This window comes from Oncorhynchus gorbuscha, linkage group LG08, assembly GCF_021184085.1.
Source record: "Oncorhynchus gorbuscha isolate QuinsamMale2020 ecotype Even-year linkage group LG08, OgorEven_v1.0, whole genome shotgun sequence".
Classification (NCBI taxonomy): Eukaryota; Metazoa; Chordata; class Actinopteri; order Salmoniformes; family Salmonidae; genus Oncorhynchus; species Oncorhynchus gorbuscha.
In genome coordinates this window covers 21,536,395-21,556,800 of record NC_060180.1, presented here as the reverse complement: position 1 = coordinate 21,556,800, position 20,406 = coordinate 21,536,395, and the positions used below count along the sequence as shown (strand labels likewise).

General features: G+C 41.6%; 1 protein-coding gene across 2 annotated transcripts in view; it reads right to left on the bottom strand.

Moving 5' to 3' along the window:
- The window catches only part of bmpr1aa (bone morphogenetic protein receptor, type IAa), a 65,112-nt gene that overhangs the window by 39,719 nt on the left and 4,987 nt on the right, over nt 1–20,406 (bottom strand). For both annotated transcript variants that reach the window (XM_046358809.1, XM_046358808.1), the window contains exon 2: nt 4,226–4,367. The gene's annotated coding sequence lies outside the window, so the exon portion shown is untranslated. The remainder of the gene's footprint in view (nt 1–4,225; nt 4,368–20,406) is intronic.

Genomic DNA, 20,406 nt, shown 5'->3' with positions numbered 1-20,406 from the left:
TCACCGCAGCCAACGTGAGTAAAACATTTAAACGCGTTCAGCCTCGCTAGCCGCGTCCTCAAGAGCATGCGCAAACCAGCTGGCTGGTGTGTTTACAGACATATTCAATCAATCCCTATCCCAGTCTGCCATTCCCACATGTTTCAAGAGGGCAACCATTGTTCCTGTTCCCAAGAAAACTAAGTTAACTGAGCTAAACGACTACCGCCCCATAGTACTCACTTCCGTCATTATGAAGTGCTTTGAGAGAAGGAAGCAAGGATATGGATCATATCAATTCCACCCTACCGGACACCCTAGATCCACTCCGCCCTGTGCAACTGGGTCCTGGACTTTGACGGGCCGCCCCCAGGTGGTGAGGGTAGGAAATAACATCTCCACCCACTGATCTTCAACAATGAGGCCCCACAAGGGTGCGTTCTCAGCTCTCTCCTGTACTCCCTGTTCACCCATGACTGCGTGGCCATACACGCCTCCAACTCAATCATCAAGTTTACAGACGACACTACAGTGGTAGAGTTGATTACTAACAACGGCCTACAGGGAGGAGGTGGGGGCACTTGGAGTGTGGTGTCAGGAAAATAACTTCACACTCAACGTCGACAAAAAAAAGGAGATGATCGTGGACTTCAGGAAACAGCAGAGGGAGCACCCCCTTATCTATCCACAGACGGGACAGTAGTGGAGAAGGTGGAAAGTTAAGTTCCTCGGCGTACACATCACAGACAAACTGAAATGGTCCACCCAAACAGACAGTGTGGTGAAGAAGGCACAATAGCGCCTCTTCAACCTCAGGAGGCTGAAGAAATTTGGCTTGTCACTGAAAACACTCAAACTATTACAGATGCACAATTGAGAGCACCCTGTCGGCTGTATCACCACCTGGTATGGCAACTGCTCCACCCACAACCGTAAGGCTCTCCAGAGGGTAGTGAGGTCTGCACAACGCATCACTGGGGGCAAACTACTTGCTCTCCAGGACACCTACACCACCCGATGTCACAGGAAGGCCAAAAAGATAATCAAGGACAACAACCACCTGAGTCACTGTCTGTTCACCCCGCTATCATCCAGAAGGCGAGGTCAGTACAGGTGTCTCAAAGCTGGGACAGAGAGACTGAAAAACAGCTTCTATCTAAAGGCCATCAGACTGTTAAACCGCCATCACTAATATCGAGTGGCTGCTGCCAACATACTGACTCAAATCTCTAGCCACTTAATAATTAGATGTAATAAATGTATCACTAGTCACTTTAAACAATGACACTTTATTTAATGTTTACATACCCTACATTACTCATATGTATACTGTACTCTATACCATCTACTGCATCTTGCCTATGTCGAGCGGCCATCACTTTTCCATGTATTTATATGTACATAGTCTTATTCATTCCTTTACATTTGTGTGTATAAGGTAGTTATGAAATTGTTAGATTACTTGTTAGACATTACTGCACGGTCAGAACTAGAAGCACAAGCATTTTGCTACATTCGCATTAACATCTGCTAACCATGTGTATGTGACCAATGAAATTTGATTTGATTCATTTGGGAACAGGCCGAAAAGCATTAAACATTTATGGCAATTTAGCTAGCTAGCAGTTGGTAGCTAATTTGTCCCTGGACATAAACATCGAGTTGTTATTTTATCTGAAATGCACAAGGTCCTCTACTCCAACAATTAATCCACATATAAAATGGTCAACCGAATCGTTTCTAGTAACAGGCTTCTTTTTCTTATTTGGACTTTATATGGCAATGGGAAACTAACTTTCATATTAAGGTGCATTACCACAACCGTCCTCAGTTAATCTTTCAATCACCCACCTGGGTATATGTTCCTAAAAACCAATGAGAAGATGGCACGTGGGTATACGTTTCTAAAAACCAATGAGGAGATTGGAGAGGCAGGACTTGCATCGCGTTCTGCGCCACAAATAGAATCAACTTATATTTCAGCGCCTGGCAACGCAGACGTTCGTTGGTGCAATGATTGAATCACATGCGTGTACATTTCTTTTGCAATGCTTGCGCACGCGGGAAGTCCGGTTTGGGCATTGCTAACGTGTGCTAATGTGACTAGAATGATGTAAGTAACACCAACATTCCAGGACATAGACATGTCTTATATGTGCAGAAAGCTTACATTATTGTTAATCTAAGTGTGCTGTCCAATTTACAGTAGCTATTACAGTGAAAAAAATACCATGCTATTGAGGAGAGTGCACAACAAACTTTTCTTATGGCACTTGGTTTGACACATTCACCTCTGATGTACTTAAATTCAGTAATCTTGCTCTGATTTGTCCTCCTGAGGGTTCCAGACATAAAATGTAGCATAGTTTTGTTTGATAAAATCTATTTTTAAATTCAAAATGTAGGTACTGAGTTCTAAAGTTTGAACCCCTGCTGTTTCTGGGAAGACTTGATTAAAAAAAAAAAAAAGTGTGTGCAGTATTGCCATGCTTCACTGGAGCAGTCTGAAACTGCACATACACTGCTACTATCTAGTGGCCAAAATCTAAATAGCGCATAAACAGCAATATTATATTATGGCCTTTCTCTTGCATTTCAAAGATTATAATAAAAAATAACTTGTTTTTGTTTGCATGATCTTTTCCCAGATCTTGTGGGTTATATTCTCCTACATTCATTTCACATTTCCAAAAACTTCAAAGGGTTTCCTTTCAAATGGTATCAAGAATATGCATATCCTTGCTTCAGGTCCTGAGCTACAGGCAGTTAGATTTGGGTATGTCATTTTTAAACCCCCTATGCTCCTTTGAGACCCCTCTTTCCAATTACAGATCTCTTCTCGCCATGGTAGCCAAAATAATGGGCAATTGGGAATTTTTATACATGAACCTAGGCATGATGGTATGTTAATTGCTTAATAAACCCAGGAACCATACCTGTGTGTTTCAATATACTTTGTGTCCCTCATTTACTCAAGTGTGTCCTGTATTTGGGCAGTTACCTGTATGCCCCCCTCCTGTTTTCTTATGCATCTAGAACTGTGCTGGATTGGAACTCTGCTGACACATACCAGAACAATGGAGCAAGGCCGAAAGGCTCTCGACTGCACAGAGCTAAGTTTGGCTAATCTGTCAGGATAACTGCTAGCTTCTTCCTTCAATAAGCCAGGAGTCACACAGTTAGGCTTCTGCTGTAATTAACGGTCCAGTGGGAGTGCAAGCTTCCCACAATAAAAGCCTCACTTTATCCCTGTCAACCGGACCCCTCCCCCCTCTTCCAGAGACTAGACCCGTGTCACCCTCAACCACTACCTCTATAAGGAGAGAAGATCCCGGTTGCTGTCTTAAAGTCACACCACTCTTCAGTCTATGAGTGATGATTCAGGAGAAAAAGTTGGACACAAAAGTAGACCGGCACAAATTGGGAAACTCACCAACTCGCCTTAAGTCGTGTTTAAAAGCGAGGACGTGAAATACATTGGGTTCAACATCCTCTGTGAACATATGGTAGCAATTTGCTCGAGTAGACTCCCTGACTCTGTTTGAAGGTCTGCCGGCAGAGTGCGCAAACTCAGGCTCAGTGTTTTAGTTTTTTTTCCTCAAACAAAAGAGAATATATAAGCCACCGATCACTTCATTGTCGTCTCATCTTTTATACGTGTTTAAACTGTGAACTAAGATGGTGACTTAATGACAAGGACATACCTCTTTTTAAAAATGTATTTTACAATAAGAGAACGTCCCCCGCCCAAAAATAACCCATTCTAGATGTTCTCTCATGGTGGGAGTCACTCCACCCATGAAAAACTCAGATGTGTAAACCTCCGGGAGCATGTGCAATCAGGTCCTTTCCTGCTCTTATTCCTCTAGTTATTAATCACATCAGCAGACAGCTCCAATGACCCAATCTGCGCCGGCAATTAAGAGCCGGGTAACCACCCGCTGATTGGCCAGCTCTGTCTGCCGGGAGAGGTCAGGGTTTAATCTCCTCAGAGGGGGAGGGGTATAATCAGGTTGTGTGGTAATCACCGGTGCCCTCCGCAGAAAAACAAACATTTGTTAGGTTAAAGAAAAAGGCTCAGAGAAGGAATCCAAACAGAGATGCATTCACCAACCAAGCATGTGACCACAACACATCTTGCACAAATCACACACCGTATGGGGTTGAACATGTATCATCACAAGTATAATCTAAAGCAGGAGTGATCCCTCGGATTCACTGTAACAGCCAGAGAGAGCAGCCTTACCTCACTGGGGGATCCATGGTGCAGGGGCATGTTGAGGAAGCTTGTAGAGAGACCAGAGTTGGTGCTGGGGGTCATACAGATCCATGGGGAGAGAGAACATATTGATGGTGGAGACAGAAATCCAGCATGGCACCATGGAGACCTGAGCAGGAGAGTGTGAGCCTCAAGTTAGTCACGCACCAAGCAAATGGGACGTTGTAAATGGACCAAAGTGTATCAACAACAGGTCGGGAAGGACTGCATATCACCAGTCTTGATATGTCTGCATGAAAATACAAAGTTTTGATTTAGCCAAACATTTCCATTTTATTTCTACCCTAAAATTTTGTGCACAACCCCTATAGTAACATAAAGCAGGCAGAGGGGGTTGCTGGGCAACCCAAGCTGTGCGGAGGTATCAGATGACGGGGCAGGAGCCGCAGCACAGCACTGCAGACAGACTGTCACCGAGGCCCAGAGCCCAGGGACCCAGCCGCAGTACACTACGACCTACACTGATGGAAAGACATTACACATTACTGCAGCCCACAACTAACATCTTCCAACTTTAAAAGTCATTAGCAGAGCCGGATCGGTGTGTGTGTGTGTGTGTGTGTGATTACCGCCATTTCAGCATCACTGTCTCCAGAAGGACGCCACCTCAGAGAAACAGAGGCAAGTTCAAACAGGAATATAAGAGCTGAAGCTCTTAGAGGGCTTATCAAAGTGTGATTTCTGTGTCTGACAAATTAATGCTGGATACTCATACATTGACTCACTTGTGTGATTAGTCAAGTCTGTAAATAACAAAAATGAAAGATGTAACTTTTTGGGCGACCCAACCAAATTCATTAGAGATCTGCATTATAGATGTGTCACTTATTGAAAGCAAGTCTAAGAAGCAAGCGGCAGATCCGATCTATGTGCCTTATTTCTATGCCTCGCGTTTTTAAGTTTTGTTTTTGTGTCTTTTACATTCGGTTTTGTACACCAGCTTTAAAACAGCTGAAAATACAATATTTTTGGTAATGGAAAATATATTTCCCAGCTGTTTAGATGGTACAATGATTCTCTACACTAATTGATTGTTGTCACAACTGAAGTTAGGCAAACTACTAGAATTTTAGCAACCAGGAAATGGCAGAGGGTTTTCTTCATAGTGGATCTTTAGGTTTAGCCTTTCAAAACAGCTTTAGGCCTTGCCTACATGAGCCTGAAAACATACTAGGGGCAAAGAGTGTCAGTCACTTCCCTGTTCAATACCAGGGAATCCTCATTTTGCTCACAGTTTTAGACATTTCAGCTCAGATACCCCAACAGGACATTTGGACACACAAACATCTGATTTTAGACCCGAGGGATGTGCTATTCCAGGGGGTGGGAGAAGAGGTTGTCCATGGTGTACCCATAAAGCCTCCTTTGAGTGGGCAACTGCGGGCCAAAAGCCCCTGCTGTGGCAGGGAGATAAGTGGAGCAGCATGGTCTGGATGTGGCCCAGCAGCCTGAGAGCCAGGCACTGCTCTCAGCACCAACACAGGGGCTATTCTTCCACATGGGAGAGCTCCTTGTGACTCAAAGGGCCTTTTAGTCCATGAGCCAGACAAATTTGGGCCATCAGGCTCACTTGGGCCAACGATGTCTAAGTAATTTTATTGAAGCTCTGTCCCTAGAGTTGAAAAATGTGTGATAGCACTACATCAAATGGTAGCATTCTCTGTGCTACTCTTTTTCATCCCTCCATCCATCCCATAGGGTTCAGCATACAACAAGCTATTGCTCACATCAATAATATATTACTGGATATTATGTTACTATATTACTATATTACTTGCTTAGATTCACAGCTATCAGACACATTTTTGGAAAGTTCAAGTCAACAGAACCTTGACCTCTAGCGTACATAACTCATATTTACAAAAGTATGTGGACACCCCTTGAAATTAGTGGATTCTGCTTTTTCAGCCACACCAGTTGCCAACAGGTGTATAAAATTGAGCACAGAGCCATGCAATCGCCATAGACAAACATTAGCAGTACACCGATCTTACTGACGATCGCCGTGACTTTCAACGAGGCACCGTCATAGGATGTTATCTTTCTAAAATGTCAGTTCGTCAAATCACTGCCCTGTTAGAGCTGCCCCGGTCAACTGGAAGTGCTGTTGTGAAGTGGAAACGTCTAGGAGCAACAACGCTCAGCCGAGAAGTGATAGGCCACACAAGCTCAAGAACAGGTCCGCCGAGTGCTGAAGCATGTAAAAATTGTCTTTCAATGAAATGGGTTTCCACACACAAGCAAAGAGCACCATGAACAATGCCAAGCGTCGACTGGAGTGGTGTAAAGCTCGCCGCCATTGGACACGCGTCCTCTGGAGAGGTGAATCACACTTCTTCACCTGGCAGTCCGACGGACGAAACGGAGTTTGGCAAATGCCAGGAGAACACTACCTTCCCCAATGCATAGTGCTAACTGTAAAGTTTGGTGGAGGAGGAATAATGGTTTGTGGCTGTTAAGGTTTGGGTTAGGCCCCGTAGTTCAAGTGAAGGGAAATCTTAACCCTTAAATCTTAGCATACAATGACATTCTAGACAATTCTGTGTTTCCAACTTTGTGGCAACAGTTTGGGGAAGGATCTTTCCGGTTTGAGCATGACAATGATCCCGTGCACAAAGCGAGGTCCATACAGAAATGGTTGGTAAAGATCGGTGTGCAAGAACTTGACTGGCCTGCACAGAGCCCTGACCGCAACCCCATCGAACATTGATGAATTGGAACACCAACTGCGAGCCAGGCCTAATGCACCAACATCAGTGCCCGACCTCACTAAATGCTCGTGGCTGAATGGCAGCAAGTCCCTGCAGCAATGTTCCAACATCTAGTGGAAAGCCTTCCCAGAAGAGTGGAGGCTGTTATAGCAGCAAAGGGGGGACCAACTGTTTATTAAATGCCCATGATTTTGGAATGAGATGTTCGACAAGCAGGTGTCCAAATGCACTACATATAAAAAAAGGAAACCCCCGATACATTTTAACCTTTGACAAGTGGATCTCTAAATGTCACTGAAAGCACACCAGCTACAACTCTTATTTAAAAATAACCCATATTGTGCCATTGACGTTAGAATGTTGGAAGCTTAGCCATAGGAGTCCATGTGGTGGGGCAGTTTTTGGAATGTAACTTTGGTGATAAAGGCACCACATTTGACACTCACAGCTAGAACAGGGTTTTAAAAAGATTTCTAGATACAGGGCCATCACAGGATTCACATATGCACAGGAGTTATTATTAAGGCTATGGGAATGGATATAGAACTACAGTCAGTGCCTAGATTTCCATTTAACCGATCTAAACAGCAGGCTACAGTTCGCTTGAAGTCCCCATCTTGTGACTGTGGAATTTGTATAACGCCTCACAATCACACATAACATAGCTATCATCCGCTTTTACCATTTTACCAAATCATTATGTTCAACTCTCCATTTCGTAGCATTTCTCTTAATTAAATTAAGTTCGACATTGTCCTTCTTGCCTCCGTGGGTCTACGCTAACTTTTTCTGCCTATTTCCAAAAGCAATTGGTGTGTAAGCTATTTGGTGCGAGTACAGCTGTGTAAGCTTGAGGGCCTAAATGCCAGAAAGAAAGAAAAATGAAAGAAAAAACCTCTATATAGCCTATAGATATAAACTACACAAGAATGAAACCTTTATTCCTTTTATTCAACCCCACACAATATTTAATGACCCCAAACCCACCTGCCCCAAGATATAACCGCAGGGACAGTGGGTCTTAAGTTAACCTGCTCATCACTAACATAAGCCTTCAAGAAAATCACTGAGACATCGTCTGCCCAAGTGTGCCTGACCGACCCCCCTGGCTCATGGACTATTTATTAGCCAGAGACAACAATGTGAGTGTACATTCAGCGACAAACTCTTTTGCAGGGAAAATAAATGCAGTACATCAAATAGAAATCTTAATTCCTGCAAGTGGGAAGCTTTTCTGCTGGTGTAAAGGCATTTGAGGGCCTTATAGCCAAGTCAAAGTGACCTTGTAAAAGGACATAACTGCAGTCGGCATTCCATGCGGCAACTATTTTTAAGCCGAATGACAAGAAAATAGCCATTTGAAAGTGCTAGAGTGGTTAGTATGAGCAAATACAAAACAAATCGAAGAAAATAGATGAACACACAGTGAGCACGTTCATAACACTGAAAGGCAATAGAGTGAGATCAGCTGTGCTTATCTGTTTACAATACTGCCTCAGTGTCTCCTCACCAGGCCAAGGTCACTCAAGGGTGCAGCCAATAATTGGCAACTAACTGCGCTGGCTATTTATAAAGTCCTGAGAGCATGCAGGAATATATTCTGAGGTTGTGAGCTGTCACAGTACAGGGGCATGGCTTCGGGGAGATATATTTTGAGTAAAAGCAACAATGCAGAGAGAAATAAAGGAAGCGTGTTAAAAGGGAAGACGAAAGTACTAGACATCTTGTAGTTCTACTCAAGCTTCAAAGCAGTCAGACAAATGGACTCATGTTTTAAGTTGGAGAGTTAGCCTATCGCATACTTTGATCCGCAAAACAGACTGAAGGTTGATGGACAGACCACTCTAACACGATATCTGTTGTGAAAAGGGAAAAGCATCTAGTGCCTCGTAGCTTTATTATGCAAAATCCTCACAACACCAGGTGTCAGTGAGGTGTTCAACTTAACTGTCTGACGGGAGTTGTGTAACCAGTTTTTGGAAGAGAACTATGTCAGCCATGAGAGAACACCGCGTCCCAAAAGAGCGCAGAGAGGATCCCCGCGGCACTGAAAAAACTAAAGTCAACAAACTAAAAAGAAACATTATTGGGCTGATATGTGTGAGCTTGTGTATGTGACATAGGCTTGAAAAAGGAAGTGGAAGTCAAGCATTTGGCGATTCCATCGCTGAAGTTAATTCCGTCGGCTTTAGCAAAACTAACAGAGTGGCACGAGAGCAGAGGGAAATGTGTCGAGGCTTGGAGGAGCGAGTAATGCCATCAAAGTGAACGATCAGCCATAGCTAATTGAAATTAAAGACCATAGAGGGGGGGGCTCCAGTCCGTTCACAGGGCCCGTTCTGTGGGAATGTGCTACCCTTACCAGGGCCAACACCAGATTTCCCCCTTCACTCTCAACACCTCCAGCCCAAATGCCTCCTTACAGTAAAAACAGCCTACTATCAACTAGATACTTTTTCATGAAGCCCTAACCTATATCTTACATCTGCTGTTTGGCTTTTAGTAATACATTTGCTGAGTTAGCAAGTAGATCTGTTGCTAGCTAGCTGAGCAAATAGCTTTATAACTAGCTACCATGTCATTCCGGCACAGCTACCAGTTTATTCCAAGTAATCAAGGCAGGACCCACTAAATTCATCCATACTGACAAATAAGAAATGGCACATTATCCCTGTCAATAGTTGGAGTAGGATGATTGAAGAGCCACCTGCCTCAGAGTGGCAGGATGTTCATTTTCTAGCTGCCAAACTACATTCCTTTGCTGTGATGATTTATTTTTTATTAATTCTCGTCCCTCACTTTTGTCTCACATGATCTCCTCTGCTCTCCAGTGTCCTGCTCCCAGAAATCAACCAAGTGCTATTCACTCACCTGTGAGGAGAACCATCCTACTGCAGTTTGAACAAGCCCTGCCAGAGTTCTGATTGGTTACAAGTTTAGTAGTTCGGCATATTTGCCTGAGCAGACCGTGTTGAAATATACTTATGAGAAAATGTGTAAGAATTTAAGGTGTCAACAAATGTTAAAGTCATAAGAATGTTTTACGATCATACACAAAATGTTTTTTTTTTTAAACATCTCCTTCGACAGGGATCAAGCAACTACACGTTTTTCATTTTTGGCCACGTCCTAAGCATGTTGAACTAGCCTACATTTTTTCTTACTCCTTTATCCGTTTTTATCCAACTTCATGTGTCATATTTTAAGACTGAGGTATTCTGATTGGAGATGAGTCTTGTGGGTTGGAGTCATCTTCCCACCTCATTGGGCTCCCAAGTGGTGCAGCAGTTGAACCTTTCTAGCGCAGGCGTTCCACTAGCGCAACCCCTCGAAAACATTCCGCTGAAAAGGCAGCGCGAGAAATTCAAAAATATATATTTTTAGAAATATGTAACTTTCACACTTTAACAAGTCCAATACAGCAAATGAAAGATAAACATCTTGTTAATCTACCAATCGTGTCCGATTTAAAAAATGCTTTACAGCGAAAGCACAACATATGATTATGTTAGGTCATAGCCATGTCAAAAAAACACAGCCATTTTTCCAGCCAAAGAGAGGAGTCACAAAAATCAGAAATATAGATCAAATTAATCACTAAACTTTGAAGATCTTCATCAGATGACACTCATAGGACATCATGTTACATAATACATGTATGTTTTGTTCGATAATGTGCATATTTATATCCAAAAATCTCAGTTTACATTGGCGTGTTACGTGCAGTAATGTTTTGATTCCAAAACATCTCGTGATTTTGCAGAAACTCATAACAAACATTGATAAAAGATACAGCTGTTATTCACAGAATTAAAGAGACTTCTCCTTAATGCAACCGATGTGTCAGATTTTTTAAAAACTTTACAGAAAAAGCATAATCTGAGAACGTCGCTCAGAGCTCAATCCAGCCAGAGAAATATCCGCCATTTTGGAGTCAACAGAAGTTAGAAATAACACTATAAATATTCACTTACCTTTGATGATCTTCATCAGAAGGCACTCCCAGGAATCCCAGTTCGACAAAGAATGACTGATTTTCTCCATAAAGTCCATAATTTATGTCCAAATAGCCACTTGTCATTAGCCCAGTAATCCATCTTCATGAGGCACGAGCACTTTGTCCAGACAAAAACTCAAAAATTTCCATTACAGGTCGTAGAAACAAGTCAAATGATGTATGGAATCAATCTTTAGGATGTTTTAACATCAAAACATCAATAAGCTTCCAACCGGAGAATTTCTGTCTGAAGAAAAGCACTGGAACAAGAGCTAACTCTGTCGGGAGCGCGCGTCACAAGCCTGAGACACTGCCAGACCACTGACTCAAACAGGTCTCATGAGCCCCTCCTTAATAGTAGAATCCTCAATCCAGTTTCCAAAGACAGTTGTCATCTAGTGGAAGCCATAGGAAGTGCAACTTGACGCCAGACACTGTATTCGGTAGGCCAAGCTTGGAAAAACTACAAACCTCAGATATCCCACTTAGTGGTTGGATTTTTCTCAGGTTTTCGCCTGCCATATGAGTTCTGTTATACTCACGGACATCATTCAAACAGTTTTAGAAACGTCAGAGTGTTTTCTATCCAATACTACTACTACTAATAATAATAATAATTTGCATATATTATCATCTGGGACAGAGTAGGAGGCAGTTCACTCTGGGCACGCTATTCATCCAAAAGTGAAAATGCTGCCCCCTATCCTAAAAAGGTTAAAACACTGCATCTCAGTGCTAGAGGCGTCACTACCTACCCTGGTTCGATTCCAGGCTGTAGGCTAACATCCATTATTACTCAGGTTAAAAAAATATAATTTGTGCAAAAAGGATACCACTGCACTTACCTTAATAATGCTCCCAACATTAAATTATTCTCATAATTGTGAGCATAACAGTTAACATTGAATAGGATGGCACACACCAGACATTACACAACCAAACAGGTCAAAAGGAAAAACGAATAACAGCCTGCTGTCATTTGAAAATTAAGCTGTGAAAATGCAGGCCTATAGTGAACTTACTCAGCCATGTTTTTCATGAGTTAATCTATTTTAAAAACACTTGCCAGCCTACCCTAAATCTTATAAAACAAGGGCCTAGGTTATGTACTGCAGTGGTTCATGACATAGCAATTAAAATACTTGTGTGCATTTAACTTGTGTCAAAGAGGGGTAGAACAAAGGAACAATAATAAGAACAAAGAAAGAAGAGGCTAGTGTGGGTGCATGCTTTTGTTCCAGCCAAGCAGTAACACTGATTCAACTAATCAAAATATTTGACTTGGCAGTAGGCCAGTTGGGGGGGGGGGTTATGTTGTTGGGGATATTCTGGGGATTACTGGCTCTGTTTTTCACTGATGTAGTAATGGCAGCTGCTGTAGACTACGGGCACAGATAGAACAAGGAGCAAGTTATACAAATCTTTGCAATGGATGCATCAAAAGTAATTAACCGGTAAAAAAAAAAAAATCATCAGGTCTGTTTTTACGGCAATTTTTCTACTCACCTACACTGGATGCTAGCTAGATAGCTAAATATTATAGCTAAAAAAGCTTGCAGCCAAAGAGTTTGCCAAGTCTATGTATATAATGTGTCAAATAAATGTTATTTCAAAACATTAAACAGTTAGCAATGCTTTATAACTATAATAAAGCTAACATTAGCTAGCTAATGAGAAGCTGATATCTGCGGGATGCTTTCACATTTAGCTCATCTGGGTTTGTTGCTGTTAGCTAGCACATGGACAAGCAGTAACCTACTGCAGTAGTCAGACATGACACGAATTACCAACATAGTTGGATCTAGGGCAGACCAGAGTCTGTTTTTACATCCATTGAGAATGACAATAGCTCCTCAACGTAGCCCATTTGATCATCTTCTAGCTGTCTTTCGATAACCACTCAGCGTGAAGGGGGGGGGGGGTGTATGCTCTGATCCGGTGGAAACGTCATCAAATAGGCCTACCTGATTACTTCTTACCCTTGCGCAAATAACCTACAGCATTGTCTGTCCGGAGCTCACTGGCAGACATATATTTTATACAATGTTGCAGGTTTGCTAGCATGAGGTTCAGGCCTGAGCCAAGTTAATAGTTGATACAACGTTTCAAGTTCCTTGCAGACAAGCCATGCGTTTCAATGTGATTTATACTATTTATTTTTAAAACCAGGATATATTCTACCTGCAGGCTGCAATGTTTTTATTTTGGGGCTTTAAGTAGGCTATTTTTATAAAGTTGGCAATATGCATTACTTTCACAATTTCGATTAACCACAATGATTTTGAGATACGAAGACAATTATAAGTTATTCTGTTCCTCGAAAATGTGCATATAAAAATTATAACTGGGAAGCAGATCGGTAAAGGCAGTATTAGGATCGTAACAGCAGAATCTGCAAAGGCCAGCAGCAGTGGGAGGAAGATTTTTCTTCTTGTTAGGCTCTTTCCCTGAAATATTTGTATAACGTCACAAACCCTGCTGCTGACGTTATTCGGTGGCAATTGCATTGGCATATGTTCTTTAAAGAGAGGACGCCGTAATGAGAGAAAGAATGTAGCCTAAGCTACTGAAAATAGACCTTTTACAAGATTACATCATGACAGGAGTGTTTGATTCTTCTTAAAGAGATGGAGTCCAGTCAGGGTACTTTAGGAAACTTTCTGAACGGACAAATAGGCCTATAGAGAGAATGAGGGAACTCACACCCTGTAAATGCGCCCGCCAATCAAAGCCACCAGCGCTTGTCAGAAGAGCAAATATTTATTATCCTTTCCTTAAATATTTAAAAACCTTACTGCATCGGAGCTCCTAGAGTGTGCGGCTCTTCTTTTTCAAGCGTTCTACTCCGCTAGCCAGCACCTGGTGTGCGTTTCTTTCACCTCCAAAAAAAAACGAGGCCTACCTTAGGTTTTCCAAAAGTAGAATTTACCATCTATTATCAGAATGCTAACAAAATTAGCTGTAGTAATAGCAAATGTCCCCTGGAGGCTGCTAGCTAAATATGCTAAACAACACAAATTAAAATAAACTAATTTAAAAACAGGCAATCCAGCTCATAAAGTTACACATTTTGGTGAGTTTGGACTTTTACAAGCGATTGTAAATGAGAGACATTGTGCAAATGAACAAAGTTGACGCACGCTTGTCTGAAGGAAGAATAGTTCTGCTCTGGAGCAGCATGTGTTCACGCTGTGTCTGTGTGGAGTCTGGAGTCGCTAGGGCAACAGGCCTGCCTGCGCTGCTTGAAGAGGCGAAGGAGCAGACGGGCCGAGAACAAAGTAGAAAAGAAAACCCACAAGGAAACCAAGACAGCAGTGGCAGAGCACTCATCCTCAGGGCTTTGCCTTTTCAAAACACAGCAGAAAGCTAAAACACAAAATAAACATCTTGTAGATCTAAAATGCTTCTTATTGTAATTTCTGCTCGGCATCAGACAAATTTCGTGCTTCAGTTGCACTTCTCATTTGGATGAGAATTCACGAACGAGCATTCAGCTATCTGACTGATGTGTAGTTACTTTTCCTGGTGTAAGCAGTAAGCTTCATAAGGTTACAGGTGAAATGAAGTATGAGACCTGCTTTATCTCCTAATGTATTGCACAAGTTGACTTCAGGCATTTACTTACAAAATAGCTACAATGTATAAAAAAAATATCCTGTGGCTATTTCCAAAACCCCTAGAATTGACAAGGAAAGTATAAAGGGGACAGCTATGCTATAGCATAAAGAGGAAAATCATTAAGATAGACGCAGCCTGTCCACAGCCTATTTATCAGCAACACCGATTACCGAGGGGGAGAGCGCTGGAAAGATTTTTCAAATACTGTGAGGAGGCATTATAAATTTGAATGGATATAAAAATGTATATATATCCATCTTTGTTGAATTACTGTGTGAGGTGAAGACAATTTCTGAGAAGCTCAGCTTATTAGTAGTGGTGAGTTAACAGACAATCAAAATAAAAACATTTAATAAAAAGCCAAAATGGACACAGGTACTTGTGCGCTCAGGCACGCGGGCTCCATTAGCATTAACAGGACAGAGAAACCAGACACATGCTCATTGCTGACATGAAGCGTGTAAATGGTATGAAATAACCCAAAATGGGTTTCTCACAAGTGTTGCAGGTTGTGAACTCTGCAAACAGCATTTCCTCTCCGAGAATGAGGACAGTAAATTACTAATTAATACATGCATCAACAGAAATTAATGTAACCAAATAAGGAATTAACAGTAAATTTCCTGTTTTATAAACGATAAGCTACTTACCACATGAACATTCATAAAATTGCATTACAGGCCGACACTGTACAGCTCCCCCCCCCCCCCCATTCCAGCATTGGGGAAACTGACTTACCCAGTTAAATAAAAGGGGAAATAAAAAATATATATACACTGCTCAAAAAAATGAAGGGAACACTTAAAGACAATGTAACTCCAAGTCAATCATACTTCTGTGAAATCAAACTGTCCACTTAGGAAGCAACACTGATTGACAATGAATTTCACATGCTGTTGTGCAAATGGAATAGACAACAGGTGGAAATTAATGGCAATTAGCAAGACACCCCCAATAAAGGAGTGGTTCTGCAGGTGGTGACCACAGACCACTTCTCAGTTCCTATGCTTCCTGGCGGATGTTTTAGTCACTTTTGAATGCTGGCGGTGCTTTCACTCTAGTGGTAGCATGAGACTGAGTCTGCAACCCACACAAGTGGCTCAGGTAGTGCAGCTCATCCAGGATGGCACATCAATGCGAGCTGTGGCAAGAAGGTTTGCTGTGTCTGTCAGCGTAGTGTCCAGAGCATGGAGGCTCTATCAGGAGACAGGCCAGTACATCAGGAGACGTGGAGGAGGCCGTAGGAGGGCAACAACCCAGCAGCAGGACCGCTACCTCCGCCTTTGTGCAAGGAGGAGCAGGAGGAGCACTGCCAGAGCCCTGCAAAATGACCTCCAGCAGGCCACAAATGTGCATGTGTCTGCTCAAACGGTCAGAAACAGACTCCATGAGGGTGTTATGAGGGCCCGACAGCCACAGGTGGGGGTTGTGCTTACAGCCCAACACCGTGCAGGACGTTTGACATTTGCCAGAGAACACCAAGATTGGCAAATTCACCACTGGCGCCCTGTGCTCTTCACATACGAAACAATGTTCACACGGAGCACATGTGACAGACATGACAGAGTCTGGAAACGCCGTGGAGAACGTTCTGCTGCCTGCAACATCCTCCAGCATGACCGGTTTGGCGGTGGGTCAGTCATGGTGTGGGGTGGCATTTCTTTGGGGGGGGCCGCACAGCCCTCCATGTGTTCGCCAGAGGTAGCCTGACTGCCATTAGGTACCAAGATGAGATCCTCAGATCCCTTGTGAGACCATATGCTGGTGTGGTTGGCCCTGGGTTCCTCATAATGCTAGACCTCATGTGGCTGGAGTGTGTCTGCAGTTCCTGCAAGAGGAAGGCATTGATGCTATGGACTGGCCCACCCGTTCCCCACACCTGAATCCAATTGAGCACATCTGGGACATCATGTCTCGCTCTATCCACCAACGCCACGTTGCACCAGACTGTCCAAGAGTTGGCGGATGCTTTCGTCCAGGTCTGGGAGGAGATCCCTCAGGAGACCGCCACCTCATCAGGAGCATGCCCAGGCATTGTAGGGAGGTCATACAGGCAAATGGAGGCCACACACACTACTGAGCCTCATTTTGACTTGTTTTAAGGACATTACATCAAAGTTGGATCAGCCTGTAGTGTGGTTTTCCACTTTAATTTTGATTGTGACTCCAAATCCAGACCTCCATGGGTTGATACATTTGATTTCTATTGATAATTTGTGTGATTTTGTTGTCAGCACATTCAACTATGTAAAGAAAATATTATTTAATAAGAATATTACATTCATTCAGATCTAGGTGTTATTTTAGTGTTCCCTTTATTTTTTTGAGCAGTATATATATATATATATATACACATAATGAAATAAACAGTCCCCTTAGTAGGTATAGTTTATCTATATGAAAATAGTATTTTTTTTTACCAATCCTAAAATTAATGTAGGCCCATTTTAGAACGGTTTTGACAGTTATTTTATTTTCACAATGGTCTTCATCCATAACCAGCAGTTACCCGGTTATTCTAGTAGTCAGAACGTTGGGCCAGTAACCGACAGAATCCCCGATATGACAAGGCCAAAATCTGTCTTTCTGCCCCTGAGCAAAGCAGTTAACCCACTGTTCCCATCTCTGATTGAGAGGGGTTGGGTTAAATGCGGAAGACACATTTCAGTTATGTAACTGACTAGGTATCCCCTTTCCGTTTTATTCGATTACTGTCACAGCCCTAACATACATTTTTATTCCCATATTCTAAACAGAGATACACTACAACAGGACTTTCTCTTGGTTTGCACCATCTCTATTGCAAAAAGACCATTTGACTTAAGACCGAATATAGGATTTCCCAGATTTCTCCCAAAACAGATGTCCCAACCCGGAAATGAGAGAAAGGCCCGTTGATACCCACATCGGCCACCCATCCTCTAAAGGTTGGAAGAATCACTAAAAAAGCTATTCTGCAAATGTATGGTCAAATCCAGGTGGGAAACGGATGACAGAGTTATTTTACAGGGGTTAGGAAAGGAGCTGGAGCCATACTAACTTCAAAAGATTAAATCACACAACTCAGGCAAAATAATTACCCCAAAATAAAATGCAAACCCTCCAAGAGAAAGAATGATGAACACTATAAACTTCATCTCCTTTCCTTTATCTGGGTAATCCAGTATTTACAATCATGGCACAGTTTGAAAAAGAAAGCAGAACAGAGGATAAACTGCATCATATCATAGGCATTAACTGTTTATCAACTTTTCTTCTTTACAAAGACAAAACAAGACAAAAAGATTCAGAACCCCCCCAGTTTTCTGAATATTCCAGCATTTGAATTCTCCAGGAATGCTATCCCTTTAGTTGCCTTCAACATTTAAACACACAAAAACAGCATTCTTTCACAGAAGCATTAAGGTCTCCATCATACAATGCTTGTTTTTATAAATCACATTGCTCAAAATAAGAACATTTTCTTAGTTTTATATTGGGAAATCCCTTATTTGTAAACTATGTAAACAAACTCCCTGGCCTTTTCTACTTTATCCATTAAAATATATAAAATCATTTCAGTTGCCATCCACACAATCTCTGTCCCTCCCTCTGTTCACATTAGCGTGAGCTCTAAATTATTCACTCGGATGGCTCAGTGTATTTAAAGAAAGATCAATACCATTAAAGGACAACTGAAGCTTGCATGGTAAATATCATCAAGGCCAGTCATTCTTAAACCAATCATGTAGAACAAACCTATACCATGCCACTAAACTCTTCACTGCATGTCAATGAAAGGCTGTTGAATCGAAATGGATGGAAGACAAACGTTTGCACACCTGAACCCTTCTAAGTCAATCACTATTCAACAAGTGCAGGGAAGATGTAAACATTTGAAGACTCGGTAAATGGCTTCTCGCACACTGTGTGTATATATTGGAAAAACTAAATGGGCTATTCCTTTACAGGCAACATGTTGAATTAGGGCTGGGTGATATCGTTATTTAAGGTATACCGGTACGGATCCACAAACAGCCTAAAATGTTGATACAATGCACAAAAAAAAAATAAGGAAATTGGATTACTTCACTAGCTAGGTTTCCATCCAATTGGCAACATTCTCATGTGAATATTCTAAAATCTGCACACATATTCCCACCAGATGTTTCCACCAACTGACTTGTTGCCGATAAAAGGCTGTGCGTGATGACGTAGTGCACATCAAATTAGTTTTGCAGTTAAATTCCAATGTACCAAATAAAAAAAAGAATACATGTTAAATGGGTTTATTGCATTTAACTCTACTGATGGGTTGCACCAAAAAAATAATTGCTTTATATAGCGACTGTGCCCCACTCTGGTATTGGCACGTGCGCTCTAGCCAACAGTGCTGTCTGTGAGCTGCTGGCTAGAGTGCACATATAGCCTACATGAGATTATATGGACAAAAGTGAGATTTCTATTTTTCCAAAAACGGCAGCCAAATATTGATTATCAACAGAATAAGACTAGATATTTATTGGAAAGGAACATCAAGCTCATCCCCCCCTTGCACTTTCACCACCTTGTGAAGATCATAATTTATTTCATCTTTAGTTTAATAAACTGCATGCTTTCCCAGCAAGTCCTAATGGGAGGACCACACAACGTGACATCGAATTTACTTCGATATGATGGTTATTATATCAATATTTGCCCATAGAAGCAGTTCCATAGACATTTATCGCATAATTCATTTTACCGACACAAAAAGATCACCTTGTATAGCATATTTTGTTTCAACATTTGGAAAGTTTACCAAAATATATTTAGTTTCCATCAAGCCTGTCATTTTTTAAAAATCCGACATGTAGTTTATTCGCATAAAAAAGGTTGGCTGTAAACATGGTTATAGTCAGTTGTCCTCGTTTGGTTCAGTATAAAACAAAATCAGAATTTAAAAAAATATATATATATATATTTCACCTTTATTTAACCAGGTAGGCTAGTTGAGAACAAGTTCTCATTTGCAACTGCGACCTGGCCAAGATAAAGCATAGCAGTGTGAAAAAACAACAGAGTTACACATGGAGTAAACAATTAACAAGTCAATAACACAGTAGAAAAAAGGGGAGTCTATATACATTGTGTGCAAAAGGCTTGAGGAGGTAGGCGAATAATTACAATTTTGCAGAATGGAATTCAGTTGTTGCCATCCAAGGGTCATGCACTACTCATAACACGTATTTAGAACTTATATTGTTCAGAAACATAAAATAAAACGCCATATCGGAATTTAATTTTTTAAAAGCGATATAGGCTAATATTTTGCTCATATCGCCCAGCCTTATGTTGAATTGTTACATATGTAAATAAATCTTTGCCACAAGAAAACAAAGTGTACAGAATGCAAATGGATGAAATGTCAAGAGAATAAAATGTGCAGTGTGAATTACTACAGGTTTATACAGCCTACGGGGAGCAGAGCAAACTTAGGCTGTAAACGGTATATTGGGGTATTTGGAAAGAGCGACAGGGTGTTTTTTTCAATACAATCTAAACAATTTATTTGAAGTTTAATACATTGAATATGTGTAGCTTCACCTGTCAGATCATTTTTCATTATGAAGCTTACCGGTAGTACCCAGGCGCGTGGTGTTTATTTACAAGCACACAATGAAGAGAGACCGTGGCCTTGAGTCACTCAATGTTGTGTGGCACGTGCCAGGTGATCTAGTTACAGACTGGAATTCACAATTAAATGTTTGCCAGCAAGACATCTTATAACTATTATGTGCTAAATTCTCTGCAGTTCTACATTTGATTTGATAATTTAGTAACTAAGTTCGTTATCTAGCTTA